Here is a 16,068-nt window from a genome sequence, read left to right on the forward strand (position 1 = left end):
TTGTACGCGTGCTGGATTTCATATTGGCCCTCAAACGGGTCGAAAAAACGTCCGTTTCTAAAATGGGCCGTTTTTCGCCTCAAAGTGGCCGCGGCCAGATTTGCCATCACTTGCATGTTGACAACAACGCCACTGAATGCTTGTTCCACCACTGTGTATCGTCTGCACCGGCAATCTGCTTTCAAACGGAGCGGCTCTCAGAAACAAAACCATGGAAATTTGCGGCCATCAAGAATGCTATATGTTTCCAGCAACGCACTAATGTTTTGCTATATATCATTCGACGCGCAATCGCACGGCGAACACGATGGTATAACTTAAAACATTAACGCACGTATAGTTTGCAAGTTATTTCCAAAAAACTCTCTCAAACGGCGCTCGATGCTGATTTTGCAATTGCTGCACAAGCTGTTTGCCTGCACAGAAACACTTGCCACTGCACTTACACACTAATTTGACCATGCCCTTTCATTCAGAAATGAAAAAATCGCGTTTCGAAAATTTTCATTTTTTTCGACAAAATGGCCCCCCCCAAAATTTTCGGTCGGCACCCGGTGAGCAAAAATGTTGTCAACAAGTGGTAACATCGGCTTACATCGTTTGCAAGTTAAAGCACCGTTCGATTTTCATTGGTTCGTTAGATATGAGTTTGGAACATTTTACTAGCCGAAAAACGGCTGTTTTCAATCTGAACATGCATCCAATTTGTACGCGTGCTGGATTTCATATTGGCCCTCAAACGGGTCGAAAAAACGTCCGTTTCTAAATGGGCCGTTTTTCGCCTCAAAGTGGCCGCGGCCAGATTTGCCATCACTTGCATGTTGACAACAACGCCACTGAATGCTTGTTCCACCACTGTGTATCGTCTGCACCGGCAATCTGCTTTCAAACGGAGCGGCTCTCAGAAACAAAACCATGGAAATTTGCGGCCATCAAGAATGCTATATGTTTCCAGCAACGCACTAATGTTTTGCTATATATCATTCGACGCGCAATCGCACGGCGAACACGATGGTATAACTTAAAACATTAACGCACGTATAGTTTGCAAGTTATTTCCAAAAAACTCTCTCAAACGGCGCTCGATGCTGATTTTGCAATTGCTGCACAAGCTGTTTGCCTGCACAGAAACACTTGCCACTGCACTTACACACTAATTTGACCATGCCCTTTCATTCAGAAATGAAAAAATCGCGTTTCGAAAATTTTCATTTTTTTCGACAAAATGGCCCCCCCCAAAATTTTCGGTCGGCACCCGGTGAGCAAAAATGTTGTCAACAAGTGGTAACATCGGCTTACATCGTTTGCAAGTTAAAGCACCGTTCGATTTTCATTGGTTCGTTAGATATGAGTTTGGAACATTTTACTAGCCGAAAAACGGCTGTTTTCAATCTGAACATGCATCCAATTTGTACGCGTGCTGGATTTCATATTGGCCCTCAAACGGGTCGAAAAAACGTCCGTTTCTAAAATGGGCCGTTTTTCGCCTCAAAGTGGCCGCGGCCAGATTTGCCATCACTTGCATGTTGACAACAACGCCACTGAATGCTTGTTCCACCACTGTGTATCGTCTGCACCGGCAATCTGCTTTCAAACGGAGCGGCTCTCAGAAACAAAACCATGGAAATTTGCGGCCATCAAGAATGCTATATGTTTCCAGCAACGCACTAATGTTTTGCTATATATCATTCGACGCGCAATCGCACGGCGAACACGATGGTATAACTTAAAACATTAACGCACGTATAGTTTGCAAGTTATTTCCAAAAAACTCTCTCAAACGGCGCTCGATGCTGATTTTGCAATTGCTGCACAAGCTGTTTGCCTGCACAGAAACACTTGCCACTGCACTTACACACTAATTTGACCATGCCCTTTCATTCAGAAATGAAAAAATCGCGTTTCGAAAATTTTCATTTTTTTCGACAAAATGGCCCCCCCCAAAATTTTCGGTCGGCACCCGGTGAGCAAAAATGTTGTCAACAAGTGGTAACATCGGCTTACATCGTTTGCAAGTTAAAGCACCGTTCGATTTTCATTGGTTCGTTAGATATGAGTTTGGAACATTTTACTAGCCGAAAAACGGCTGTTTTCAATCTGAACATGCATCCAATTTGTACGCGTGCTGGATTTCATATTGGCCCTCAAACGGGTCGAAAAAACGTCCGTTTCTAAAATGGGCCGTTTTTCGCCTCAAAGTGGCCGCGGCCAGATTTGCCATCACTTGCATGTTGACAACAACGCCACTGAATGCTTGTTCCACCACTGTGTATCGTCTGCACCGGCAATCTGCTTTCAAACGGAGCGGCTCTCAGAAACAAAACCATGGAAATTTGCGGCCATCAAGAATGCTATATGTTTCCAGCAACGCACTAATGTTTTGCTATATATCATTCGACGCGCAATCGCACGGCGAACACGATGGTATAACTTAAAACATTAACGCACGTATAGTTTGCAAGTTATTTCCAAAAAACTCTCTCAAACGGCGCTCGATGCTGATTTTGCAATTGCTGCACAAGCTGTTTGCCTGCACAGAAACACTTGCCACTGCACTTACACACTAATTTGACCATGCCCTTTCATTCAGAAATGAAAAAATCGCGTTTCGAAAATTTTCATTTTTTTCGACAAAATGGCCCCCCCCAAAATTTTCGGTCGGCACCCGGTGAGCAAAAATGTTGTCAACAAGTGGTAACATCGGCTTACATCGTTTGCAAGTTAAAGCACCGTTCGATTTTCATTGGTTCGTTAGATATGAGTTTGGAACATTTTACTAGCCGAAAAACGGCTGTTTTCAATCTGAACATGCATCCAATTTGTACGCGTGCTGGATTTCATATTGGCCCTCAAACGGGTCGAAAAAACGTCCGTTTCTAAATGGGCCGTTTTTCGCCTCAAAGTGGCCGCGGCCAGATTTGCCATCACTTGCATGTTGACAACAACGCCACTGAATGCTTGTTCCACCACTGTGTATCGTCTGCACCGGCAATCTGCTTTCAAACGGAGCGGCTCTCAGAAACAAAACCATGGAAATTTGCGGCCATCAAGAATGCTATATGTTTCCAGCAACGCACTAATGTTTTGCTATATATCATTCGACGCGCAATCGCACGGCGAACACGATGGTATAACTTAAAACATTAACGCACGTATAGTTTGCAAGTTATTTCCAAAAAACTCTCTCAAACGGCGCTCGATGCTGATTTTGCAATTGCTGCACAAGCTGTTTGCCTGCACAGAAACACTTGCCACTGCACTTACACACTAATTTGACCATGCCCTTTCATTCAGAAATGAAAAAATCGCGTTTCGAAAATTTTCATTTTTTTCGACAAAATGGCCCCCCCCAAAATTTTCGGTCGGCACCCGGTGAGCAAAAATGTTGTCAACAAGTGGTAACATCGGCTTACATCGTTTGCAAGTTAAAGCACCGTTCGATTTTCATTGGTTCGTTAGATATGAGTTTGGAACATTTTACTAGCCGAAAAACGGCTGTTTTCAATCTGAACATGCATCCAATTTGTACGCGTGCTGGATTTCATATTGGCCCTCAAACGGGTCGAAAAAACGTCCGTTTCTAAAATGGGCCGTTTTTCGCCTCAAAGTGGCCGCGGCCAGATTTGCCATCACTTGCATGTTGACAACAACGCCACTGAATGCTTGTTCCACCACTGTGTATCGTCTGCACCGGCAATCTGCTTTCAAACGGAGCGGCTCTCAGAAACAAAACCATGGAAATTTGCGGCCATCAAGAATGCTATATGTTTCCAGCAACGCACTAATGTTTTGCTATATATCATTCGACGCGCAATCGCACGGCGAACACGATGGTATAACTTAAAACATTAACGCACGTATAGTTTGCAAGTTATTTCCAAAAAACTCTCTCAAACGGCGCTCGATGCTGATTTTGCAATTGCTGCACAAGCTGTTTGCCTGCACAGAAACACTTGCCACTGCACTTACACACTAATTTGACCATGCCCTTTCATTCAGAAATGAAAAAATCGCGTTTCGAAAATTTTCATTTTTTTCGACAAAATGGCCCCCCCCAAAATTTTCGGTCGGCACCCGGTGAGCAAAAATGTTGTCAACAAGTGGTAACATCGGCTTACATCGTTTGCAAGTTAAAGCACCGTTCGATTTTCATTGGTTCGTTAGATATGAGTTTGGAACATTTTACTAGCCGAAAAACGGCTGTTTTCAATCTGAACATGCATCCAATTTGTACGCGTGCTGGATTTCATATTGGCCCTCAAACGGGTCGAAAAAACGTCCGTTTCTAAAATGGGCCGTTTTTCGCCTCAAAGTGGCCGCGGCCAGATTTGCCATCACTTGCATGTTGACAACAACGCCACTGAATGCTTGTTCCACCACTGTGTATCGTCTGCACCGGCAATCTGCTTTCAAACGGAGCGGCTCTCAGAAACAAAACCATGGAAATTTGCGGCCATCAAGAATGCTATATGTTTCCAGCAACGCACTAATGTTTTGCTATATATCATTCGACGCGCAATCGCACGGCGAACACGATGGTATAACTTAAAACATTAACGCACGTATAGTTTGCAAGTTATTTCCAAAAAACTCTCTCAAACGGCGCTCGATGCTGATTTTGCAATTGCTGCACAAGCTGTTTGCCTGCACAGAAACACTTGCCACTGCACTTACACACTAATTTGACCATGCTCTTTCATTCAGAAATGAAAAAATCGCGTTTCGAAAATTTTCATTTTTTCGACAAAATGGCCCCCCCCAAAATTTTCGGTCGGCACCCGGTGAGCAAAAATGTTGTCAACAAGTGGTAACATCGGCTTACATCGTTTGCAAGTTAAAGCACCGTTCGATTTTCATTGGTTCGTTAGATATGAGTTTGGAACATTTTACTAGCCGAAAAACGGCTGTTTTCAATCTGAACATGCATCCAATTTGTACGCGTGCTGGATTTCATATTGGCCCTCAAACGGGTCGAAAAAACGTCCGTTTCATAAATGGGCCGTTTTTCGCCTCCAAGTGGCCGCGGCCAGATTTGCCATCACTTGCATGTTGACAACAACGCCACTGAATGCTTGTTCCACCACTGTGTATCGTCTGCACCGGCAATCGGCTTTCAAACGGAGCGGCTCTCAGAAACAAAACCATGGAAATTTGCGGCCATCAAGAATGCTATATGTTTCCAGCAACGCACTAATGTTTTGCTATATATCATTCGACGCGCAATCGCACGGCGAACACGATGGTATAACTTAAAACATTAACGCACGTATAGTTTGCAAGTTATTTCCAAAAAACTCTCTCAAACGGCGCTCGATGCTGATTTTGCAATTGCTGCACAAGCTGTTTGCCTGCACAGAAACACTTGCCACTGCACTTACACACTAATTTGACCATGCCCTTTCATTCAGAAATGAAAAAATCGCGTTTCGAAAATTTTCATTTTTTCGACAAAATGGCCCCCCCAAAATTTTCGGTCGGCACCCGGTGAGCAAAAATGTTGTCAACAAGTGGTAACATCGGCTTACATCGTTTGCAAGTTAAAGCACCGTTCGATTTTCATTGGTTCGTTAGATATGAGTTTGGAACATTTTACTAGCCGAAAAACGGCTGTTTTCAATCTGAACATGCATCCAATTTGTACGCGTGCTGGATTTCATATTGGCCCTCAAACGGGTCGAAAAAACGTCCGTTTCTAAAATGGGCCGTTTTTCGCCTCAAAGTGGCCGCGGCCAGATTTGCCATCACTTGCATGTTGACAACAACGCCACTGAATGCTTGTTCCACCACTGTGTATCGTCTGCACCGGCAATCTGCTTTCAAACGGAGCCGCTCTCAGAAACAAAACCATGGAAATTTGCGGCCATCAAGAATGCTATATGTTTCCAGCAACGCACTAATGTTTTGCTATATATCATTCGACGCGCAATCGCACGGCGAACACGATGGTATAACTTAAAACATTAACGCACGTATAGTTTGCAAGTTATTTCCAAAAAACTCTCTCAAACGGCGCTCGATGCTGATTTTGCAATTGCTGCACAAGCTGTTTGCCTGCACAGAAACACTTGCCACTGCACTTACACACTAATTTGACCATGCTCTTTCATTCAGAAATGAAAAAATCGCGTTTCGAAAATTTTCATTTTTTTCGACAAAATGGCCCCCCCCAAAATTTTCGGTCGGCACCCGGTGAGCAAAAATGTTGTCAACAAGTGGTAACATCGGCTTACATCGTTTGCAAGTTAAAGCACCGTTCGATTTTCATTGGTTCGTTAGATATGAGTTTGGAACATTTTACTAGCCGAAAAACGGCTGTTTTCAATCTGAACATGCATCCAATTTGTACGCGTGCTGGATTTCATATTGGCCCTCAAACGGGTCGAAAAAACGTCCGTTTCTAAATTGAGCCGTTTTTCGCCTCAAAGTGGCCGCGGCCAGATTTGCCATCACTTGCATGTTGACAACAACGCCACTGAATGCTTGTTCCACCACTGTGTATCGTCTGCACCGGCAATCTGCTTTCAAACGGAGCGGCTCTCAGAAACAAAACCATGGAAATTTGCGGCCATCAAGAATGCTATATGTTTCCAGCAACGCACTAATGTTTTGCTATATATCATTCGACGCGCAATCGCACGGCGAACACGATGGTATAACTTAAAACATTAACGCACGTATAGTTTGCAAGTTATTTCCAAAAAACTCTCTCAAACGGCGCTCGATGCTGATTTTGCAATTGCTGCACAAGCTGTTTGCCTGCACAGAAACACTTGCCACTGCACTTACACACTAATTTGACCATGCCCTTTCATTCAGAAATGAAAAAATCGCGTTTCGAAAATTTTCATTTTTTTCGACAAAATGGCCCCCCCCAAAATTTTCGGTCGGCACCCGGTGAGCAAAAATGTTGTCAACAAGTGGTAACATCGGCTTACATCGTTTGCAAGTTAAAGCACCGTTCGATTTTCATTGGTTCGTTAGATATGAGTTTGGAACATTTTACTAGCCGAAAAATTGCAGTTTTCGATCTGAACATGCATCTAATTTGTACGCGTGATGGATTTCATATTGGCGCTCAAACGGGTCGAAAAAACGTCCGTTTCTAAAATGAGCCGTTTTTCGCCTCAAAGTGGCCGCGGCCAGATTTGCCATCACTTGCATGTTGACAACAACGCCACTGAATCCTTGTTCCACCACTGTGCATCGTCTGCACCGGCAATCTGCTTTCAAACTCTCATTAACTCCCGGACTCTCAGGCTCTCAGAAACAAAACCATGGAAATTTGCGGCGATCCAGAATCCTCTATGTTTTCAACAACGCACTACTGTCTTGCTATATATCATTCGACGCGCAATCGCACGGCGAACACGATGGTATAACTTAAGACATTAACACACGTATCGCTTGCATGTTAGTTACAAAAAAACTCTCAAACGGCGCTTGATGCTGATTTTGCAATTGCTCCGCAAGCTGTTTGCCTGCACAGAAACACTTGCCACTGCACTTACACACTAATTTGACCATGCTCTTTCATTCAGAAATGAAAAAATCGCGTTTCGAAAATTTTCATTTTTTTCGACAAAATGGCCCCCCCCAAAATTTTCGGTCGGCACCCGGTGAGCAAAAATGTTGTCAACAAGTGGTAACATCGGCTTACATCGTTTGCAAGTTAAAGCACCGTTCGATTTTCATTGGTTCGTTAGATATGAGTTTGGAACATTTTACTAGCCGAAAAACGGCTGTTTTCAATCTGAACATGCATCCAATTTGTACGCGTGCTGGATTTCATATTGGCCCTCAAACGGGTCGAAAAAACGTCCGTTTCTAAAATGAGCCGTTTTTCGCCTCAAAGTGGCCGCGGCCAGATTTGCCATCACTTGCATGTTGACAACAACGCCACTGAATGCTTGTTCCACCACTGTGTATCGTCTGCACCGGCAATCTGCTTTCAAACGGAGCCGCTCTCAGAAACAAAACCATGGAAATTTGCGGCCATCAAGAATGCTATATGTTTCCAGCAACGCACTAATGTTTTGCTATATATCATTCGACGCGCAATCGCACGGCGAACACGATGGTATAACTTAAAACATTAACGCACGTATAGTTTGCAAGTTATTTCCAAAAAACTCTCTCAAACGGCGCTCGATGCTGATTTTGCAATTGCTGCACAAGCTGTTTGCCTGCACAGAAACACTTGCCACTGCACTTACACACTAATTTGACCATGCTCTTTCATTCAGAAATGAAAAAATCGCGTTTCGAAAATTTTCATTTTTTTCGACAAAATGGCCCCCCCCCAAAATTTTCGGTCGGCACCCGGTGAGCAAAAATGTTGTCAACAAGTGGTAACATCGGCTTACATCGTTTGCAAGTTAAAGCACCGTTCGATTTTCATTGGTTCGTTAGATATGAGTTTGGAACATTTTACTAGCCGAAAAACGGCTGTTTTCAATCTGAACATGCATCCAATTTGTACGCGTGCTGGATTTCATATTGGCCCTCAAACGGGTCGAAAAAACGTCCGTTTCTAAAATGAGCCGTTTTTCGCCTCAAAGTGGCCGCGGCCAGATTTGCCATCACTTGCATGTTGACAACAACGCCACTGAATGCTTGTTCCACCACTGTGTATCGTCTGCACCGGCAATCTGCTTTCAAACGGAGCCGCTCTCAGAAACAAAACCATGGAAATTTGCGGCCATCAAGAATGCTATATGTTTCCAGCAACGCACTAATGTTTTGCTATATATCATTCGACGCGCAATCGCACGGCGAACACGATGGTATAACTTAAAACATTAACGCACGTATAGTTTGCAAGTTATTTCCAAAAAACTCTCTCAAACGGCGCTCGATGCTGATTTTGCAATTGCTGCACAAGCTGTTTGCCTGCACAGAAACACTTGCCACTGCACTTACACACTAATTTGACCATGCTCTTTCATTCAGAAATGAAAAAATCGCGTTTCGAAAATTTTCATTTTTTTCGACAAAATGGCCCCCCCCCAAAATTTCGGTCGGCACCCGGTGAGCAAAAATGTTGTCAACAAGTGGTAACATCGGCTTACATCGTTTGCAAGTTAAAGCACCGTTCGATTTTCATTGGTTCGTTAGATATGAGTTTGGAACATTTTACTAGCCGAAAAAACGGCTGTTTTCAATCTGAACATGCATCCAATTTGTACGCGTGCTGGATTTCATATTGGCCCTCAAACGGGTCGAAAAAACGTCCGTTTCTAAAATGAGCCGTTTTTCGCCTCAAAGTGGCCGCGGCCAGATTTGCCATCACTTGCATGTTGACAACAACGCCACTGAATGCTTGTTCCACCACTGTGCATCGTCTGCACCGGCAATCTGCTTTCAAACTCTCACTAACTCCCGGACTCTCAGGCTCTCAGAAACAAAACCATGGAAATTTGCGGACGATCCAGAATCCTCTATGTTTCCAACAACGCACTACTGTTTTGCTATATATCATTCGACGCGCAATCGCACGGCGAACACGATGGTATAACTTAAAACATTAACACACGTATCGCTTGCATGTTAGTTACAAAAAAACTCTCAAACGGCGCTTGATGCTGATTTTGCAATTGCTCCGCAAGCTGTTTGCCTGCACAGAAACACTTGCCACTGCACTTACACACTAATTTCACCATGCTCTTTCATTCAGGAATTAAAAAAATCGCGTTTCGAAAATTCTCATTTTTTCGACAAAATGGCAATTCCTAAAATTTTCGGTCGGCACCCGGTGGGCAAAAATGTTGTCAACAAGTGGTAACATCGGCTTACATCGTTTCCAAGTTAAAACACCGTTCGATTTTCATTGGTTCATTAGATATGAGTTTGGAGCATTTTGCTAGCTGAAAACCGGCTGTTATTAATCTGAACATGCATCCAGTTTGTACGCGTGCTGGACTTCATATTGGCCCTCAAACGGGTCGAAAAACGTCCGTTTCTAAAATGGGCCGTTTTTGCCTCAAAGTGGCCGCGTCCACATTTGCCATCACTTGCATGTTGACAACAACGCCACTGAATGCTTGTTCCACCACTGTGTGTCGTCTGCGCCGGCAATCTGCTTTCAAACGGAGCGGCTCTCAGAAACAAGACCATGGAAATTTGCAGCCATCAAGAATGCTATATGTTTCCAGTAACGCACTAATGTCTTGCTATATATCATTTGACGCGCAATCGCACGGCGAACAGAATGGTATAACTTAAAACATTAGCGCACGTATAGTTTGGAGGTTATTTTCAAAAAACTCTCTCAAACGGCGCTCGATGCTGATTTTGCAATTGCTGCACAAGCTGTTTGCCTGCACAGAACACTTGCCACTGCACTTGCACACTAATTTGACCATGCCCTTTCAATCAGGAATGAAAAAGTCGCGTTTCGAAAATTTTGATTTTTTCGACAAAATGGCCCCCCAAAAAAATTTTGGTTGGCACCCGGTGAGCAAGCATGTTGTCAACAAGTGGAAACATCGGGTTTCATAGTTTGCAAGTTAAAGCACCGTTTGATTCTCATTGGTTCGTTAGATATGAGTTTGGAACATTTTACTAGCCGAAAAACGGCTGTTTTCAATCTGGACATGCATCCAATTTGTACGCGCGCTTTATTTCATATTGGCCCTCAGACGGGTCGAAAAAACGTCCGTTTCTAAAATGGGCCGTTTTTCGCCTCAAGGTGGCCGCAGCCAGATTTGCCATCACTTGCATGTTGACAACAACGCCACTGAATGCTTGTTCCACCACTGTGTGTCGTCTGCACCGGCAATCTGTTTTCAAGCGGAGCGGCTCTCAGAAACAAAACCATGGATATTTGCGGCCATCAAGAATGCTATATGTTTCCAGCAACGCACTAATGTTTTGCTATATATCATTCGACGTGCAATCGCACGGCGAACACGATGGTCTATCTTAAAACATTAACGCACGTATAGTTTGCATGTTATTTTCAAAAAACTCTCTCAAATGGCGCTCGATGCTGATTTTGCAATTGCTGCACAAGCTGTTTGCCTGCACAGAACACTTAGCCACTGCACTTACACACTATTTTGACCATGCCCTTTCAATCAGAAATGAAAAAATCGCGTTTGGAAAATTTTGATTTTTTTCGACAAAATGGCCCCCCAAAAAATTTTTGTTCTGCACCCGGTGAGCAAATATGTTGTCAACAAGTGGTAACATCGGCTTTCATCGTTTCCAGGTTAAAGCACCGTTCGATTTTCATTGGTTCGTTAGATATGAGTTTCTAACATTTTACTAGCCGAAAAACGGCTGTTTTCAATCTGAACATGCATCCAATTTGTTGGCGTGCTGGATTTCATATTGGCCCTCAAATGGGTCGAAAAAACGTCTGTTTCTAAAATGGGCCGTTTTTCGCCTCAAAGTTGCCGCGGCCAGATTTGCCATCACTTGGATGTTGACAACAACGCCACTGAACGCTTGTTCCACCACTGTGTATCGTCTGCACCGGCAATCTGCTTTCAAACTCTCATAAACTCCCAGACTCTCAGGCTCTCAGATACAAAACCATGGAAATTTGCGGCGATCCAGAATGCTCTATGTTTCCAGCACCGCACTATTCTTTTGCTATATATCATTCGACGCGCAATCGCACGGTGAACACGATGGTATAAGTTAAGACATTGACGCACGTATAGTTTGCAAGTTAATTCCAAAAAACTCTCAAATGGCGCTCGATGCTGATTTCGCAATTGCTGCACAAGCTTTTTGCCTGCACAGAAACACTTGCCACTGCACTAACACACTAATTGGACCATGCCCTTTCATTCAGAAATGAGAAAATCGCGTTTTGAAAATTTTCACTTTTTTCGACACAAGTGCCCCCCTAAAATTTTCGGTCGGCACCCGGTGAGCGAAAATGTTGTCAACAAGTGGTAACATAGGCTTGCGTCGTTTGCAAGTTAAAGCACCGTTCGATTTTCATTGGTTCGTTAGATATGAGTTTGGTACATTTTACCTAGCCGAAAAACGGCTGTTTTCAATCTGAACATGCATCCAATTCTTACGCGTGCTGGATTTCATATTGGCTCTGAAATGGGTCGAAAAAACGTCCGTTTCTAAAATGGGCCGTTTTTCGCCTCAAAGTGGCCGCGGCCAGATATGCCATCACTTGCATGTTTACAACAACGCCACTGAATGCTTGTTTCACCACTGTGTATCGTCTGCACCGGCAATCTGCTTTCAAACGGAGCCGCTCTCAGAAACAAAACCATGGAAATTTGCGGCCATCAAGAATGCTATATGTTTCCAGCAACGCACTAATGTTTTGCTATATATCATTCGACGCGCAATCGCACGGCGAACACGATGGTATAACTTAAGACATTAACGCACGTATAGTTTGCAAGTTATTTCCAAAAAGCTCTCTCAGACGGCGCTCGATGCTTTTTTTGCAATTGCTTCACAAGCTGTTTGCCTGCACAGAAACACTTGCCACTGCACTTACACACTAAAGCAACCAACGTGGAAGCATGTCTCATGAATGTGTTGCACATGCACAACACATGAATGTGTTGCATTACACCTGTTTAGTTTCCTAATTCTCTTGTCCCTTCGATAGTGTGACCTAAAGTGTCTAATGCTGATAGGTTTTCAGTTAGATACAACGAACGTGGAATAATGTCCAAAAATGATCATTTTGTCTAAAAAGCGTAAACCGGGACAGGGTATGCTCCCACTTCGTACACACACTGATGCTACTATTGGCTCTCTTTTCACAAAACAAACATCTGTGTTAAGATTTTGACTGTCTGCACAACAAAGTGACCGTAGTGAGATTTTTGTTTTTTTCCAACACCATTTTACATCATTGTGTATCGCTTGCAAGTGCAATCTGCTTTAGAACAAAACTGGTTCCCTGAAACAAAACCTCGGAATTTTGCGCGCACCAAAAAGTTTCTTTTTTCCAAACTGGTGACGTATAATTGTGTTATGCGTCATTACATGCGTAATACCACGGTCAATACGAGGGTGTAATTTGAAATTTTTCACTTGCACAGTCTTGGAATTATTTGTATGAAACCTTAAGAAGGCCCGCTCACATTTGCAATTGCTCTAGAGACTATTAAAATGCAGAGAAACACTTGCCGCTTCATATGCACACTAAATGAACCACAACTTTTCATCTTACAACAAAAATTTCGGTTGTAAAACTTTGACTTTTTCGAAAAAACCTGGTTTCGGTAAAAAAAAATTCATCACGCGGTCATCAAAGATGTATTCAACAACATTGTTACATCATTTACAAGTAAAATCAGCCTTATACTTTCGTTGGTTCGAGATATATGAGCTCAAACCATTTTACGGAGGGGTCGTAAAAATGTACTTTTCGTCGCCGGCCAAACTTTTGTAGGAATAATTTTCGCCAGTTGCGTAATGGGATACGAGATGACAAACTTGACATAAAGTTCATGCCCAGAGGCGTCATCAGCATTCAGTCTATCATCGAAAGTCTCTTTCATCACTGCAGCTGTCAATATCATGCACATAACCGAAACGTTCAGCCATACGCTGCTCTTGAACTACTGTCACCATAAGTTCTGCTGCCTAGGAAAACAGACGCACCTGCCATGGACGAATGAGATGGCCCAATCACAACTGGAGTTTTCCTCCACCATTGCGACTTGCCGGGGACTTACGTTTAAATTCAGTATACATCTGGATTTGCTTTCCTCAACCGAAAAAACAGCGAAGGACCTCAATAGCCAGGGCAGCATGATACATGGAAGATTTTAAACCAGTAGCCAGCGGCACTGGGAATGAAATCAAATGAGGGCGCCTCGACATAGCCATGCTCATAGCCATAGCTATGAAAATCATGTTTGCGCTTCAAGCCCCATCTCAAGCGTCATCAGTGCCCACCTTAGGCATGCTCCAAGCCCGGCGCGACATGATTTGACGGCTGGGCGCCTTTCGCCATACCCCAACAACAGTATCGAAATTTGTCAATAACTCCACATCAGGCGGATAGCTCTTTCTGAACAAGTTACTCACCCTGACAGGAGGGGGAGGGTGGAGGATGCGACACCCCACCCCCCTCCCCCTCTCTACGGTTGTCTGAGGATACCAATTCGGCACATTGTGCAGTCTTGCTCAAGTGTTTGGTAGCCCCTGGGCCATCCATGGTACGTGTGTTGACACAATGAAGTGTCCCTAGCAATTGTGGTTTCAGAATAGCGATGTTTTTACGACACCGCAATGCGATTCAAGGCCGGCAGGTTGGGCGGGGAGCAAGCGACAATTCTGCGGACCGCGCGCGGAGAGTTAGCACTGTTACATGAACGAAACCCTGCATTATAGAGGCTCGGGTAACAGATAAAACTGCCTGTCATTGTACTCATAAGTAAACAAAGGACACGCGTCTTTTTGTTCCATATCCCTTCATGGCAGGGTTTCGTACATATGAACATGCAAAGCCGATGTTTGGTTTTCAGGAAAAATTTTCCTTCGACTTGGCCTAGTGGAGTCAGTTGACAACAGGAGACTTTTTACCAATCACGATATCTCGCGAAAGACAGTTCACTGTTTGCTTGGTTTTATTGCAAGGCTTTGCCTTTTTTATTTTGCAAACGTCAGGGAATCCACCCCGCCCCCTCCCTCCACCAGTCCGCATCACAAAAACTGGCAAATCAGGGTGGAGGTTAAAATTAATGGATGCTGTCCTTTTTAATTTTTTATGTACGCTGGTACAAAACTCTGCATTTCAGCTCATGAAAACATCAACTGCTACAGCAGAATGATACATTTCATTACCAACATCCAAACATTGTTGGAAATTTGATCAGCAAGCCACAATTGCCACTTGCATGCAATTAGCATGCAAATCTAAGGTTTTTTGTGATATATGTCATGTCTAATGCAAGAGTGTCCATGCAAATTAATTTCTGGGGCACTGGCCGATATCTATGTTGGGTTGGGTCACCTCAATGCTGATTCCCCCCCCCCCCTCCAACCAATATTTCTACCAGGAAATCTACCAAAAAGATATGGAAAAAATTACCCGTAACTCAAAACCATCTTCTCTTAATTTAATTTATTGGCCATGATCCATGGGTCGCTATCTCCCCTAATCACGCATAACAATTGGCACTCCTGTCCTTATGCCTCCACCACATGTTGGGTTGGGCCTCTTAAATGCTGATTTCTCCCCCAGCCAACATTCTAGCTGGAAAAATACAAAAAGATATGAGAAAAGAGCTAACCAAAACACACCACCATCTTCTCTGGACTTTGCTTATTGATCATGATCCAATGGTTGCAATCTCCCCCTTATCATGCATGAAAAATTGTCTTTTCTTTCATTATGCCACCACCACATAACCTATTTTAATTTCTATTGCCAGTGTAGGCTGCATATAAGGTAGGCTGTCTGCCTTCACAGACTGCACTTGAATTATACAGTAATATTGCTAATGGTTCCATCATGACAATTTTACGATGCAATGTCAGCAAAAACGGTAATAAAACATACCATACTTACATCCATGCAATGCTATGCCCAAAGGTGCAAAGAAAATGTGCACATGAATGAGCACTGCAGAACAGAAGTTTGATCTTACTTGCAAACGATGTAAAACGTTGTCACAAGTTATTGACTACATTCTTGATCACTGCGTCATGAGAGAGAAAGTTGGGCCGTGTCCATATTTTCGAAAAAGCCAAAACCTTTCAAGTAACATTTGTTGTTATAAACCAAAAGATCGTGGTCCATTTAGTGTTTGCACGAAGTGGCAGGTGTTTCTGTGCATGTAAACAATTTTTCATGCAGTTGAAAGCTTAGCCAGGCTTTTGAAATTTGGTTAAAATAACTATAAAACTATGCAAGTGAGACAATTTCAAGTTACACCATCGCGTTGGCCGTGCAAATGCGCGTGTAATGACGAACAATGCAATGAAAATGCGTCAATTGAAAACTGAAACTTTTTTCAAAGGTTTTGTTGCAAATTGTTCTTGTTTTGTTGCAATTTGTTGTAAATTTCCAACGTTTTGCTTCCACCTCCGTTTCCACTGCACTTCCAATCAATGCACAGTGATGTTGCA

This window comes from Pollicipes pollicipes, unplaced genomic scaffold, assembly GCF_011947565.3.
Source record: "Pollicipes pollicipes isolate AB1234 unplaced genomic scaffold, Ppol_2.1 Scaffold_6138;HRSCAF=7277_pilon_pilon_pilon, whole genome shotgun sequence".
In the NCBI taxonomy this organism is placed as follows: domain Eukaryota; kingdom Metazoa; phylum Arthropoda; class Thecostraca; order Pollicipedomorpha; family Pollicipedidae; genus Pollicipes; species Pollicipes pollicipes.